A 14,755-nucleotide genomic window follows, 5' to 3' on the forward strand; every position below is an offset into this window, starting at 1 on the left:
GGGTATATGAATGGACTATTATTATGCCATAAGAAATGCTAAAAGGTATAGATTCAGAGATACCTGGGAAGACTTGTAGAAACTGATGCAGAGGGAAGTGAGTAGAACCAGGAGAGCAATTTATTCAATAACAACAGCATTTTAAAGGCAAATAATTTTGAAAGATTAAGAATCCTAAATGAAGAAGTGACCAACTACAATTCCAGAAAGTACTTGGTGGGAAGGTGATACATTCAAGATACAGAACAAATGTACATTTTTGGACATGGTCAATGTGGGAATTGTTCTGATTGATTATACCTATTTTTACACTTTTTTTTCCTTTCTTTCAATTTGGAAGGATAGGAGAGACAAATAAGTGTTTATTAAGGGAAATAAAATGAAAGTTTTAAAAAACCTGCAGCTGAGAGAGGTTAAGTCATTTGCCCAGGTTAACTAACTAGTGTATAAGAAGTCACTTAAACTCAGGTATCCTGCCTCCAAATCTAGCCACTCTGCCCACTTTTCTACTTAGCATCTGTTTAATGTTGGAAAGAGTCTTAGAGATGATCTAATCCAAGCCCTTTGATATCCAGATGAGGAAATAGATCTAGAGAAGGAAAGTAAAATGCACGAGGGATCTCTGGGCTTCTTGTCCAGCTCAACCTTCCTACAGAGTGGCTGCGATTAAGTAGCTAAATAGAAAAGACATATTAGCCACAGAGTGGTGGCTTTCTCAGCCACTTATCCCAGAGGGAATAAGCCCGTCTGGCCTGGAGGAAGGAACTCTTTCTTCCCTACACTGGTAAATTTCCCAGTTCTTGAAATATTGAAGCATGTTAGTTGATGATGAAAGCCAACACCTTCTCAATTTAACTGATATATGGTCAAAAAGTTTTTCTTCCACTTGATCAAATCATGCACCACTGGAAACACACAGTATAAATACACTCTTTCATGCTTATACTTTCCTCTATTGATATGCAATCCTCAATGACCCACAAACAGTGATAAACTTTATCCTTGTCTCAAAAGTGTTGACAGGTTGCTAGGTGAGAGGGCAATGGGTTTGGAGAGTGGGTGGAAGACAGAGATAATAACAGGGAGTGTTGAAGTTGGCTAACTTTCTCATAGAACTAGCTATTACATTTTCAGTGTGAGCTTTTATACTGAGAAAATCAGTAAATATCACAAAAGGACATTTCACTTATTGTTCTGTTGATTGTCCAGACTTAACAGTGGAGAAAATAATAAATTAACTTTATAAGTGTACCCTAAGTATTGTCATTTTTCCCAGAGAACTAATTGTTGAACACTTTCCAACATAAAAGAAGAAACGAATGAGATGATATTGTCTAAGTAGGTATAGAAGCTAGTATGGGTAAATAAATACACGTATACACGTATATACATACAGAATAGTTAAATATGGGCACTGTGAGAGAGAGGCCTTTAGCAGATAGTGGATCAGGGAATATTTCATTCAGAAGATGATATATGAGTGGCATCTTAGAGAAGGACAAGAACTCTTAAGAGGAGAGTTAAGGAGGGAGGCCATCAGGTGGGAGGAAGCTAAGTACATAGGCATGGAACTGAGTAAGGAACAGAGAAGGTTGGATTGCCATTTATTTTCTCTTTCTGATATTAAGACTAAATTTGCAAATTTGCAATCCTTCCCCCAATTGCCTCTGTCCCTATTGTTCCTGGTTCACCCTTAGAAGCCAAAAAGAACAAAGTTAATGACAGCCCTTCAAACTTTGATATGTACCCATTTTGCCCAGGGTAAACTTGCCAGACCCTTTAATCAATCCTCATAGAGCCTGGAATAGAGGTCACTCCTGATACATTTTTGAATCTTGGTACAAACAATCTATGCCAAGTGAGTTTGAGAGAAGGGACTTTTAGGAAGTTTTAGGTGAGTGCTTGCTTTTGAAGACCCTCATGTCATGGGAGATGGGATCAGATGTACTTGTTACAAAAACAGCAATGAATTCAATTAAATTCAACAGGTGTTCATTAGCCTCTAACAATGTGCCAAATATTTGAGATCAAGAGACAAAATGAAACTCAATCCTCACTTATTGTTTTGGATTTGCTGTCAAAGGATTGGGTGTAAATCCTGGTTTTGCTACTCCTCTGTATGAGGGTAAACTTTTGTTTCCCATCTCTAAAACAAGATGGTAGCATTAGATGACCTTGGCAGTCCCTTCCTCAACCAAATCTGTGATTCAGTGCTTTTTCTTGTAACTTATGTTGTTGTTGTTCAGTTATTTCAGTCATGCCTGACTCTCCCCAACCCCATTTGGGGTTTTCTTGGCAGATATATTGGAGTAGTTTGCCATTTCCTTCTCCATTTCATTTTACAGATTAAAAAACTGATGCCAACAGGGTGAAGTAACTTGCCCAGGGTCAAACAACTAGTAAAGTGTTAGAGGCCAGATTGGAATTCTTGAGGATGAGGCTTCTTGACTCCAGGCCCAGCATGCCATACATTGTACCAGGAAAGATGTGTTTTAAATATCTAATACCATTCCCATCCAAAGGCTGGTAAAATGGCTCAAATATATGCTAAGCAAATTTTGTTGATAGATTTTTTTGGAATAAAAATATTATAATAGAAGATATCAGATATGGGAAGAAAATGTTGATTGAGGTTTCTTAATGACATCAACTAAACATTTTATTTCTTACAAGCACATTGATGACATGTATTGCATTTGTAATTAAGTGCCTAAACCTTCTTTAGAATTTTGTAGTTAAAATTCATCAATAAAACAGGCCTCTACAACAGAAACTCTGATAATGAACTAATTTTCATTAAGAAGTGATCATCAGGGGCAACTAGATGGCACTGTGGATAGAGCCCCAGTCCTGTAGTCTGGAGGACCTGAGTTCAAATTTGGCCTCAGACACTTATTACTTGCTTAGCTGTGTGACCTTGGGTAAGTCATTTAAAAATCCATTGCCTTTCAAAAACCAGAAGAAAAAAAAAGAGAAGTGATCATGAAACTTGCCAATTTGATCTTGGCAGGCAGTATTCCAGGTCACTTGGTTTCTTGATTCAGGATTATGCCAGATTGAATATTATAGAATTCAAAAAGGAACTTATTAGACTTTGAGACTTTTCTTGATGAGTTCTCATTAAGGAACTGAATTGATTTTTATAAGAAAAAAAGGATATTAAATAGCTTGATGGTTTTAGAAATGACTTTTGAAAGTAACATTCCACAATTTGATCACAACTAATTTGGAAATGATAAACTTTAAACATGTAATATTTGGTTGTTAATTCTACAGTATTTGATTCATGCTACTGACTACCAATGGCACAGCTTTTTTTTACACATCACTATTTAACTTTAATCACATGTCCCATATGTTTGGAGTGAAGACATAAAGTTGAGCATCCACATGCTTGTCCTTCCTGCTACACTTGTACAAAATGGCACCTTCAAGACTCTTCTCCAACAAGGTCTCTCTCAGATATGTCAAGAATAACAATGAGTGAGCACCGGCCCTGGAGTCAGAAGTGCCTGGGTTCAAATCTGGCCTTAGACACTTAATAGTTATCTAGCTGTGTGGCCTTGGGCAAGCCACTTAACCCCATTTGCCTTGCAAAAAAAAACCCTAAAAAAAAGAATAGCAATGAGTGGCAGAACAACAGAAATAACTTTGATGGTCCTTTGTTGCTAATAAAATTGAGCCATAAGATGAGAAGGAAGTCTCTTTTTTTAATACTTATAATGGAATATCAATTTTTTTTTTAATTTAAGGCAACACAGGTTAAGTGGCTTGCCCAAGGCCACACAGCTAGGCAACTATTAAGTGTCTGAGGCCAAATTTGAACTCAGGTCCTCCTGACTCCAGGGCCGGTGCTCTATCTACTGTGCCATCCAGCTGCCCCAAGCCATAAGATGTGAACACACTTGTCAGAGGTTCACTTTCTTTGGAAAGGATCCACTATAGAGAGCAGAGTAAAAGGGATATACTAAAATGAAAGGCTCCTATTTGTGGATAACATTGTGTTGGTTGGAATCAAGTGCTAGAATATGGCAGACTCCTAAGTGAGATATTTATCACACAAAAGATGTTGGTGTATCCCTTCAGGAAAATGGAAAAATATATGAAAAACATCTATGTTACATGATGTGAATGCTATAAACATGGACAGATAACCTAAGGACCTTGAAAAAAAAAGGAGGTAAGCTGATTATAGACTGAGAACAATGAGTAACCTGAGTATGTAACTACTTCCTGGGAATCCATGCAATCTCAAGTGAACAAGAGAAAGGAATCTAGAATGTTCCAAGGATGCCCTGAGGAAGATATGGACAAGAATCACAGCAAGAGACAAGTCAAAGGTGGGCTCCTATCCACACCACAGAAGGATGTACTCATATTGATGAAAATACAGATCATTTCAAGAAGACCCTACTATGACAATAACTTAGTCAAAACAAACAACGTTAAAAGACTTAAGGACTTTGACTGACCAAATGCAATTCCAGAGGCCTACTGGTGATGAATGCTACCCATTTCTTGCCAGAAAGCAATGGACCTTGGAGGCATACAGTTTTAAACAAGACCAATGAGAGAACTTTTTCCTTTTACTATGACTATTTGTTGTAAGAACTGTCTTATTTTTTCCTCACTTGGTGGTGGTGGGGAGAATTTTGGAAGGGAAAGAAAATAATTTTTTGTTAAAAAAAAAAAGTAAATAGGAGCAGCTTGGTGGCATAGTGGATAGATCACCAGCTCTGGAGTCAGGAGTACCTGAGTTCAAATCCGGTCTCAGACACTTAATAATTACCTAGCTGTGTGGCCTTGAGCAAGCCACTCAATCCCCCCAAAAGTAAATAAATAAAAATAGTTGATAGCACAGATTTTGTGGAGTGGTTGGAAAACTACTATGGACCACTGATTGGGAAACTACCTTAGTGTCTACACATAGAGATGACTTTTCAAAATCATTAGATCTGCAAAATTTCTATTCAATTTGAAAAAATTAGCCAGGTGTGGTGATGCTTGCCTATAATACTTGCTTCTGGGAGGCTTAGGCTGACAGATTATTTGAGCTTGGGAAATCTGAGTTGCATCAGGTTAAAGCTAAAGTGGATATTCACACTAAGTCTCACACAAGCAAGGTGATTCCCCAGGAATGGGAGCCACTAGGCCTCCTAAGAAGAGACACAGTGGCCCAGAATAGAAACAAAAATGTCAAAATTTATTGGTAATAGTATTAGATTTGTGAGTGGCTATGATATTTCTAGGTAAGCAAAGAAAGAGAAACTGGGAAGAGAAAATAAGGAAAGAAATGGAAGAGGAGGGAGAAGAGAAGAAAAGAGAAGAGAAGAGAAGAGAAGAGAAGAGAAGAGAAGAGAAGAGAAGAGAAGAGAAGAGAAGAGAAGAGAAGAGAAGAGAAGAGAAGAGAAGAGAAGAGAAGAGAAGAGAAGAGAAGAGAAGAGACTAGTTTGACCTGTACACACCAGTGTTCTACTCATAGTTACTGCTTTCACCCTCTTCCTAATCTCCATATTACTAACCAAAGAGGATCAAAAAGCAGAGTTATCTGTATCACATGTTCAATTTCTCAGAAAGAAATTGAAATTATTGGGGAATTGAGAGTAGGTAGATAAATATTAATCTTATTTTAATCTTGTTGATGGGTTTCTATAGACCCACACTGATTTCTTTGGGGCCTCAGAACAGGGACAGGACTGAGCTTCTTTCCTTCCCATCTATAGATAGACAAATTCCAGGGCTATTCTGAACAAAAAGCTGAGGATATTACGATGTGTGGCAGTGCCAGTGGGGGCTGCTGCTTTGGCTCATGCTTTATTCTTACAGTCTTTTTTTTTTTAGTTTTTGCAAGGCAATGGGGTTATAAGTGACTTGCCCAAGGCCACACAACTAGGTAATTATTAAGTGTCTGAGGCCGGATTTGAACTCAGGTACTCCTGACTCCAGGGCTGGTGCTCTATTCACTGTGCCACCTAGGCATCCCCATATTCTTACAGTCTTTTACATCTTTTTTCAGGGAGCAAAAGTATGTTTCTTACATTCCAGTTAGCCCATGAGTCACAGGGTTTGGAAAAGATGAATTCAACAAGAAAAGGATTTCTGTTACCATTACTCTGTTAAGTAAGAGAAACCTATGAACAGTAAGACCTAACCAGAAAAGGGAATATGATGAGAAGTTTTGCTGTTGATGCTTTTAACCTTAACCCCATCTGGAATCCAAGTACAGAGTTAAAGGTGACTTTTGCTTTGGGGGCCTCAGTTTCCTTATCTAAAAAATGAGAGGGTCAAACTAGATGGAGGATCAATCTTTAATATTCTAGGAGTCCATGACTTGTTAAGTGACCTTAGATACTACATGACTTGTTGTATCTTTCTATCCTTGCCTAAAAATGTTTAATGGAAACAATGTACACTTTTGATAGAAATTTCTTTATAAAAAACTTGTAATTTTGTTTTTCCAAGGACTATTGAAAAGACTTTTCTTTTTTAATTTTATCTTTTTGTGTTTATTTTTATTTTTTATTTATTTTAAAAAGTTCATTCTTTAACAGTTCCAATGTGGTTTGAGTTTGTAATAGGTATTTCATGTTCTTTCCAAGAACTGTTTACATATTAAGGAACAGTTCATAGAAAAAAAAAGTGCTCAGCATTCCAACAGTTGGGTGCTGTCATGATAGGTCTTGGCTGTGGACTTATGGAGGGAGGAGAATAAAAAGATTGCACAAGATACACAGAGGAAACATTTACAAGCCTGGAGACAAACATCTAACTTTCCTAACTGAGCAAAGATCATAGAAAAAAACTAAGCTTTGTGCAATAGGCTGAGACCTTTGCTTCAACTTTTTCCATGGGTTTATGACCTAGGATACTCTAATCTATCAGGATTGAATGGTGGGCCAGCATAAGTGTTTTGGAAATTACAGGGTCTGGGACAGAAAGGAGAAATCTTCCTTTGATATGAGAATCCCCATGGGAAATCTCAGCCAATGGAAATGTGGTCACGGTAACAAGTTCTGCTTGTATGGCCCCCATATTCTTTAGGTTTCTGTTCTTTTGGTTGTGCAATGTTCTGAGCCCTATCTTCTGGACCTGGCTCATTTTTTTTTCCTGGAGGTCAGATAAAAACTAGAATCAAAGGTTGGAAGAATCATATAGGTAGCAATGCACATGGCGCAGGAAGGCTGAGGGAGGCTCACACTGAAAAATAGCTGTCCCCTTCAGGAAGAGAACTCCGTCCAAAGTAGGCGTCTGAGTTAGATGAAGAGAGTGCGGATCTCTAATTGGACACGGCCCAGGAAGCTTTGCAACAGAGAGGAAACTATCTTGAAAAGTGCCAGAGACTTGGAGTGAGGAGCAATATCTATCAATCAGTCAACCACAAGCATTTATGAATGTATTAATAATATATCATTTTAATTCATGAACTGTGCTAGCCACTGGGACACAGACAAAAATGAAAGTCCCTGCCCTCAGGGAGACTACATTCTGTCAGAAGAGGCAGCCTATTTAGTACTTTCTAAAAATCACTTTGATAACTACATGGAGTTTGGATCAAAGTAGGGGATTTGAGTTTGAGATATATCCAGGACATCCGATGGGCAGTTATTGCTGAGGGAAAGTTGCTTAGGAAAGAAGTTAAGTCTGGACATCTGACATAAGTTTTTAGTCTTTACGCTGAGTCGTTACTACCTGTGAGATCCTGAATGTTGCCATACTTATTTAAGTCTCATTTTCCTTAGTTTTAAAATTGGGATAGCACCTGTAGTATCTGTCCCTCAGAAGATTGTGATGAGAAAGGCCTTTGTAAAGCATAGAGATGTATAGAAATGTGACTTACCTTACTTGACCGGTCTCTGGGATCAGTCCTTGTTTTCAAGGCTAGGGCCCCTACTTGCTAATTATCTCAGCTTACACACTACAGGGCAAAGCTTTTCTCTGGGCTCTTAGCTGATAGCATGAAACACTGATTATGATTATTATACAAAGGAAGTATTAGTACAAAAGAAGCTATGGCCTGGATGAAGATGCAATGAGATTTTCTCATTCTACCCTCTGCTTTCTCCAGTTCCAAACCACCACTCCTCTACTGTGCAAATCTTTTGCTCCAATCAAACTGCTTCACTTCCACATTCTACCTCAGTCACTTACAACTTATAACTGACCCAGGACAAGTCACTTTGAGTCCTTTTCTTCATCTGTAAAATGAGGGGTTAGTTTGGATGATTATGAGAATGATGATTTTGAGAAATTGTACCAAAATAAAATGAAAATTTCTCAGCTTTTAAGAAATTAGGGGCAGCTAGGTGTCATAGTGGATAAAGCACCAGCCTTGGAGTCAGGAGTACCTGGGTTCAAATCCAGTCTTAGACACTTAATAATTACCTAGCTATGTGGCCTTGGGCAAGCCACTTAACCCTGTTTGCCTTGCAAAAAACCTAAGAAAGAAAGAAAGAAAGAAAGAAAGAAAGAAAGAAAGAAAGAAAGAAAGAAAGAAAGAAAGAACTTGATTTACCAGTGATTCTTTAGCTTCTATATTATAGCCAGTCAACAAGCATGTATGAGGGGCGGCTAGGTGGCATAGTGGATAAAGCACCGGCCCTGGTGTCAGGAGTACCTGGGTTCAAATCCGGCCTCAGACACTTAATAATTACCTAGCTGTGTGGCCTTGGGCAAGCCACTTAACCCCATTTGCCTTGCATAAAAAAACCCCAAAACCAAAAAAAAAAAAACCCAAGCATGTATGTATTAAGAGCTTAGTGTATATTAAGCATCAGAAATATAGAACAAGCAAAAAGAGAGCCAGTTTGAGCATTTCTTCATTGGCCACACCACTGCCACTCGAATTTCTCCCTTTCCCCCTTTACATCTAACCAGGAGTATAATCAAACATTAAACATTTATTATACACCATTATGTAATAGGAACTATGCTGAGTATATTGTCCTTCCTTCTTTCTAGAAGAGGACCAATGACATCACGAGGGTGACTGGATTGAAGTGAGGCAGAGCTCCAACTGTCATCAGCCTCACTCTCTCCTCCAAGCCATTGAAGGCAAGCGGCAAGACAAAAGTCAAGAGGACTAGCAATGGTCCGAGATGACTTGACCTTCCTCCCAGGCCTTACTCTGTAACCTTAAGACCTATATAAAGTACTATTATTAGTAGTTATGGTCTTCTTTGGAAATGAAGGACAAAAAAAAAACTTTACTTCTTTATTGCAATAGTGCATTAAGATCTTAAATAATTTCCCTGATTCTCATCTATCCACATTTTGAAGCTATTCTTTAGGATGCCAAGGACATTTCAAAAAACCTCCTGCTCATTACCTCCCCAATAAAAAAAAGCCTGGTCCAGCCTAACTTTCTGGCCTTATTTTGTCATATTCCCCTTTACATACTCTACACTCTGGGCAAACTAGTTTCCTGGGTATACAAAAAGAATGAAAAGATAGATCTGCCAACAAGGAGTTTACAGTCTAATAGGAGAGACTACAAGCAAACAAATATATGCAAAGCAAGTTATATGCATGATAAATAGGAAATAATTGAGAGGGAAGGCATTAGAATGAAAAAGGATTGGGGGAGGACTTCTTGTAGAATATGGGTGGGGAAACTTTTTTCTACCAAGGACTATTTGGATATATATATATATACATACATATGTATATAAAGAAAGAAAGAAATATATATATATATATATATATATATATATATATATATATATATATATATAACATCTTTCTAGGGCCACATAAAATTATCAATTTAAAAATTAACCTATATTTTGTCAAACATTTAATTAATTCACCCCTAAAAAGCTCCTAGATTTATTGAATTTTGAGTCCCACTTGTGGCTGCTGTGCCAGCGCCGGACCAAATGATTTCATAGTTCTTATGTGGACAGTGACCAGATGTTTCCCATCCTTGTTTAGGTGAGATTTTAGTTGGTGAGAATCCAGGGAGGTCAGAGGGCAGCTAGATGATGCAGTGGCTAGAGTACCAGGTCTGGAGTCAGGAAGACCTGAATTCAAATCTTACTGCAAATTAGCTGTGGAACCCTGGGCAAGTCATTTAACCCTATTTACCACAGTTTTCCTATCTGTAAAGTGAGCTGAAGTAGGAAATGGCAAACCACTCTAGAATCTTTGCCAAGAAACCTTTGCCAATTAAACAACAGGGAGGTCAGTAAGTTGTGAGAAGACCACAGATTCCATATAAAGAATTGTTTTAATAGACCAGGTATGTAATAGATTCCTATAATACTGAAGCAACCATATGTTATAAGTAAATAAAGTTGTATGCACATGTTCTTGCATAATTTTAAAATTGCATATTACAGATCAACAAGTTTTGTTCAGGATGCAAAGAAAAATGTGAAATAACCCATGCCCTTGAGAAAGGAGAGGTACCAGATACACAGAAGGGCATCTGCAAAATAGATCATAGAGAACATGGTTAAAGATGAGAACTCTGGTAGGATCAGGAAGGCTGATGTACAAGGTGTCAGTGTGAAGGAATCATTGGACGGCTGTCCTTAGAATTAGAAACACTTGGGCTCAAGTTTTCCTTCCAACTTCACTAGTTGTGACCCTGGACAAGCCACTTAGACACAATACCCCAGTTAACTCACTAAGACTCTTAAGTTTCACACAAACAATCAGCATTGGTGAGAGAATTTCCATACCAGGAGTCCCCAATAGGGCTAAAGTCACAAATTTGAACAAAGACAAAAAAAAAAAAAAGGCTCTGGATGCAATGGAGAGTATGACCAATGCACTGAAAAGCTTTACTTTTGTATTCCCAAGTCTGGAGTGTTTAAGTATGCAAATATAATAAAACACTGTCATAACTTTTGGCTATAATGTGATTTTGTTGCTGTTTTTAAAATATTCTTCACATAATACTTACAAAGGATTAGAATAGAGAGAAAGCAGAAGCCGCACAGAATATTAATGTAATTTAAAATAATTTACATTATAAAAAACATTCTTATTTCAAGGAATATTATATTTCTTACTTATATTCAGTATTCTTAATTTGACTACCAATTTATAAAGCTATTTCCAAGTTCAAAGATTGTTTTGAAATTAAAGCCCTATTTCAAATGCTCAACTTAGTACTAAGGAAATATCTAATATTTCTTTGTGTTCTTTTTTTCATCTCCAAGAATAAAAAGTCTGCGAGCTAAACAATTGTCAGATAACAATAATAATCCAAAGTATTATGTAAATAATTCCAAAACTGAAAGCAGAAAAGACTGAAAATTGTAGTTATTTGGAAAGAAAAATCTTATTGGACTTTCCTGGGAATTTCCTGGCAAAAGACAAATAAAAAAGACAATAAAAAAAGACAATAAAGGCAATGAACCTCCCAAAATGATTACCACCAATCCAGGTGGCGGGCTAAGAATCTCTGGTTTGGGGATCTCAGAGACTACTCCTGGATGTTTTTGCTAATGACATATTGGTGATCTATATGAATGACACAAATTTTAATGGCTTTGATTCTATATTTAGCCAAATTGGAATAATTTCAATGTGACAGCAAATCACTAAGGGTTAAGAGGGTATATGAGTGTTCTTTTGGCCATCATTAGCACAGGATTGATTACTTTCTTTTGTTTTAAACAAAAAAATTATAAGGTGCATAGTGGATAGAGCATCAGCCCTGGAGTCAGGAGGACCTGAGTTCAAATCTGACCTCAGACACTTAATAATTGCCTAGCTGTGGGACTTTGGGCAAGTCACTTAACCTCATTGCCTTAAATAAATAAAATTTTTAAAAAATCATAAGCTACAACTGAAGACCATTCTTTATTACTGCAGAGGCAGGAAGGCAAAGAGATTTGTGCCTATAGAAAAAGCTCTACCTGGTTTGCAGACAGAGTAGGTTTATATTTTACTTGCACCCTATGATCTATTATCTTGTAATCCCTCCCTTCAGTGATGGAGATGGGAGGCCAACCTTGGTTCTCATCCTGTGTGACTGTTGTCCTTGTATTCTGGGAGATCAGTTCCAAGGGGTTCAACCAAAATGTTGGGGGCCTTGCTCTAGATCTTTGGACTTGGAATGGAAAGTATACAGTGTGGTCTGTGGGTCATACTTTGAATATCTTTGCTCCTGTTAGATGATTGATATATATTTTTGTACCCAGCATACGTTTCTTCAATGAAATCCCATCTGATTTTCTTCCTGAGCAGTTCATCCTGTGTAATATGTTGTTATAACCTATCCCTACCCAACCATGGATGGCCTCTCCATTGCTGTTAGAGGCACCAACTTAAATTCTTCAGAGACTATGCTAATCCATGACTTGTAGCTAGGTGGTGCCGGTGGCAGAGTAAAGGGGTTTAGAAGTTGCAATTGTATTTCAGGGAGAAGTTAGGGGGTTATCCAAAGCTTGGTGTAATCAACTTCCTAAAGGCAATCCAAGTTGTGAATAGATCCAACCTTTCTGGAGAGCAATATGGAACTATGCCCAAAGAACAAGAAAACTGTTCATACCCTTTGACCCAGCAATTGCAATTCTAGGCCTAAATCCAGAAGAAATTATAAAAAAAAGGGAAAAGTCTCACATGTTCCAAAATATTCATAGCAGCCCCCCCTTTTTTTTAGTTTTTTTTAAAGTTTTTGCAAGGCAATGGGGTTCAGTGGCTTGCCCAAGGCCACACAGCTAGGTAATTATTAAGTGTCTGAGGCTGGATTTGAACTCAGGTACTCCTGACTCCAGGGCTGGTGCTCTATCTACTGTACCACCTAGCAACCCCCACTGTGCCACCTAGCCACTGCTATAGTAGCCCTTTTTGTAGTGGCAAAGAATTGGAAATAGAGAGGATGCCCATCACTTGGGGAATATCTAAACCAGATATAGTATATGAATATTGTGGAATACTATTGTTCTACAATAAACCAAAAATGATTGAACTCTAGAGAAGCATGGAATGACTTATGGGATCTGATGCTGAGCGAAGGGAGCAGAACCAAGAGAACAATGTCCACATGAACAACAACATTGTGAGATGATCAACCTTGATGGAAGCAGCTCCTCTCAGTAGTTCAGAGAGCCAGGACAATGTTATCCTCATCTGGGGAGGAAAAACAAAACACCCACACCCACACATACAACACACACACACAAAACTCAACCCTCCAGAATCTGATGAAACTCTATAAAAATTATCTCTTATGTATCTGTTTCCCTTAATCCTAATTACTCATACAGAAAATAATTAACATTAATTTGTACATAAAATATGTATGTATAATACTAACCTGACTGTTCATTGCTGAGGACAAGGGAGGGAGGAAGGAAATTTTGTAACTTGAAAATATGTATGTACAAATGGATGAAAATAAATAAATAAAATTTAAAAAATAAAGGCCATCCAACCAGTCTCTCCTTCTTACTCAATTTAGGAACCAGTTCCAAAATATTCATTTCGATGTGGCAATTTTTACAAGGTTAATTGTTAAGTTGTTCATTCATATCTATTCAAAGAAATTACTGAGTAAGTATTGAGCAAATCACTAGACCAAGGGCATTGGGCCATAGAAAAAACAAGACCAAGTCCCTGCTTTATAAAGAATCTATGTTCTATTTATAGGGATAAAGAGAAGTGCACAACTCAACTAGAGGGCAAAACAGGGAGTGACAAATAGAAGAAAGCCTTAGAGTTCTCAAGTAGCTCAGAGAAGAGAGATAACATCTAATTGGGGAGGCAGAAGATAACATCAGTCAGTCAGCAACCATTTATGAAGTGCCTACTATGAATTAGACCTTGAGGGGGATACAAAGAAAGGTCAAAAAAGGGGGTGGGGGGGGGGGCTTACCTTGTCTTGAAGGATGGTAATTTTTTTTAAAGGAAGCCAGGAAAGCCCAGGGAGGGGGAGGAGAGAGACAGTGTCAGGCGTGGGTGGAATTTTAACAAATGCGGATGATACTGAGAATGCAGGTGATGGTGAAAGCGTGCACATCTGTATGGAGGTGAGAAAGCATGGCCCCAAAGGGACACTCAGTAATCTCATCTGGGCAGGACAGAGGGTAGGTAGGGGAGATGAGTGGCTTGCCAGAGAGCTTAGTACCTTTTTGTGGAGGTCCCACTCTATTCAGGGACCATGGAATGTGCGGAATGGTCCCAGTCTTGAAGGCAGAGGATCTCAGTCATGGCCTGGCTCTGACAAATAATAACCATGGGGCATCTTGGCGTGCTAGGCAACTCTCTGTGACAGAATGTGTAGACCTTCATTAGCAGAGAAAATGTCTTTGCCTCAGAGGAGTTCTCTCCTAAGAAGGAACTCGCAGATCGGAGGAAGACCCCACATTCAGCTCTTGCATGAACAGAAGTAGCCTCCATAGCAGATTTGTTTCCTGTTTTAGGACATGCCATTACTCACTTGTTTTGCAACAAGCGGCCAAGTAATTTAACATTTGTCCTTGTTTTTCAATTTGATTGATGAGAATCACAATACTGCTTCCTCACATATTTCCCTTAACCTGATTACACTCTTCTTTACTTTATATTTATAGGCAAATTCTTCCTTAATCAATGAATAAGCATTTCATGAGCAGCCAGTACATTCCAGTAACTGGACTAAGGGATGGGAAAACAAAAAGAGGTAAAAGACAGACCCTGCCCTCAAGGAGATTAATGTCTGATAGGGAAAACACTACCTACAAACAAACTGGATCAAGGATAAGTAGGAAATAATCAATAGAGAGAAAACACTAGAATTAAGAGGAGTTGGAAAGGATTCCCA

The 14,755-nt window shown here is 38.1% G+C and overlaps 1 long non-coding RNA gene across 1 annotated transcript in view; it reads right to left on the minus strand.

Annotated features, from left to right (window-relative positions):
- Positions 1-14,341, minus strand: part of LOC141493634 (uncharacterized) — a 28,287-nt gene extending 13,946 nt beyond the window's left edge. The window contains exon 1 of the long non-coding RNA XR_012470265.1: positions 14,081-14,341. This is a non-coding gene — a long non-coding RNA (uncharacterized LOC141493634). The remainder of the gene's footprint in view (positions 1-14,080) is intronic.
- Positions 14,342-14,755: the final 414 nt, after the last annotated feature.

Source organism: Macrotis lagotis, chromosome 7 (genome assembly GCF_037893015.1).
Source record: "Macrotis lagotis isolate mMagLag1 chromosome 7, bilby.v1.9.chrom.fasta, whole genome shotgun sequence".
NCBI classification, from domain to species: Eukaryota; Metazoa; Chordata; class Mammalia; order Peramelemorphia; family Peramelidae; genus Macrotis; species Macrotis lagotis.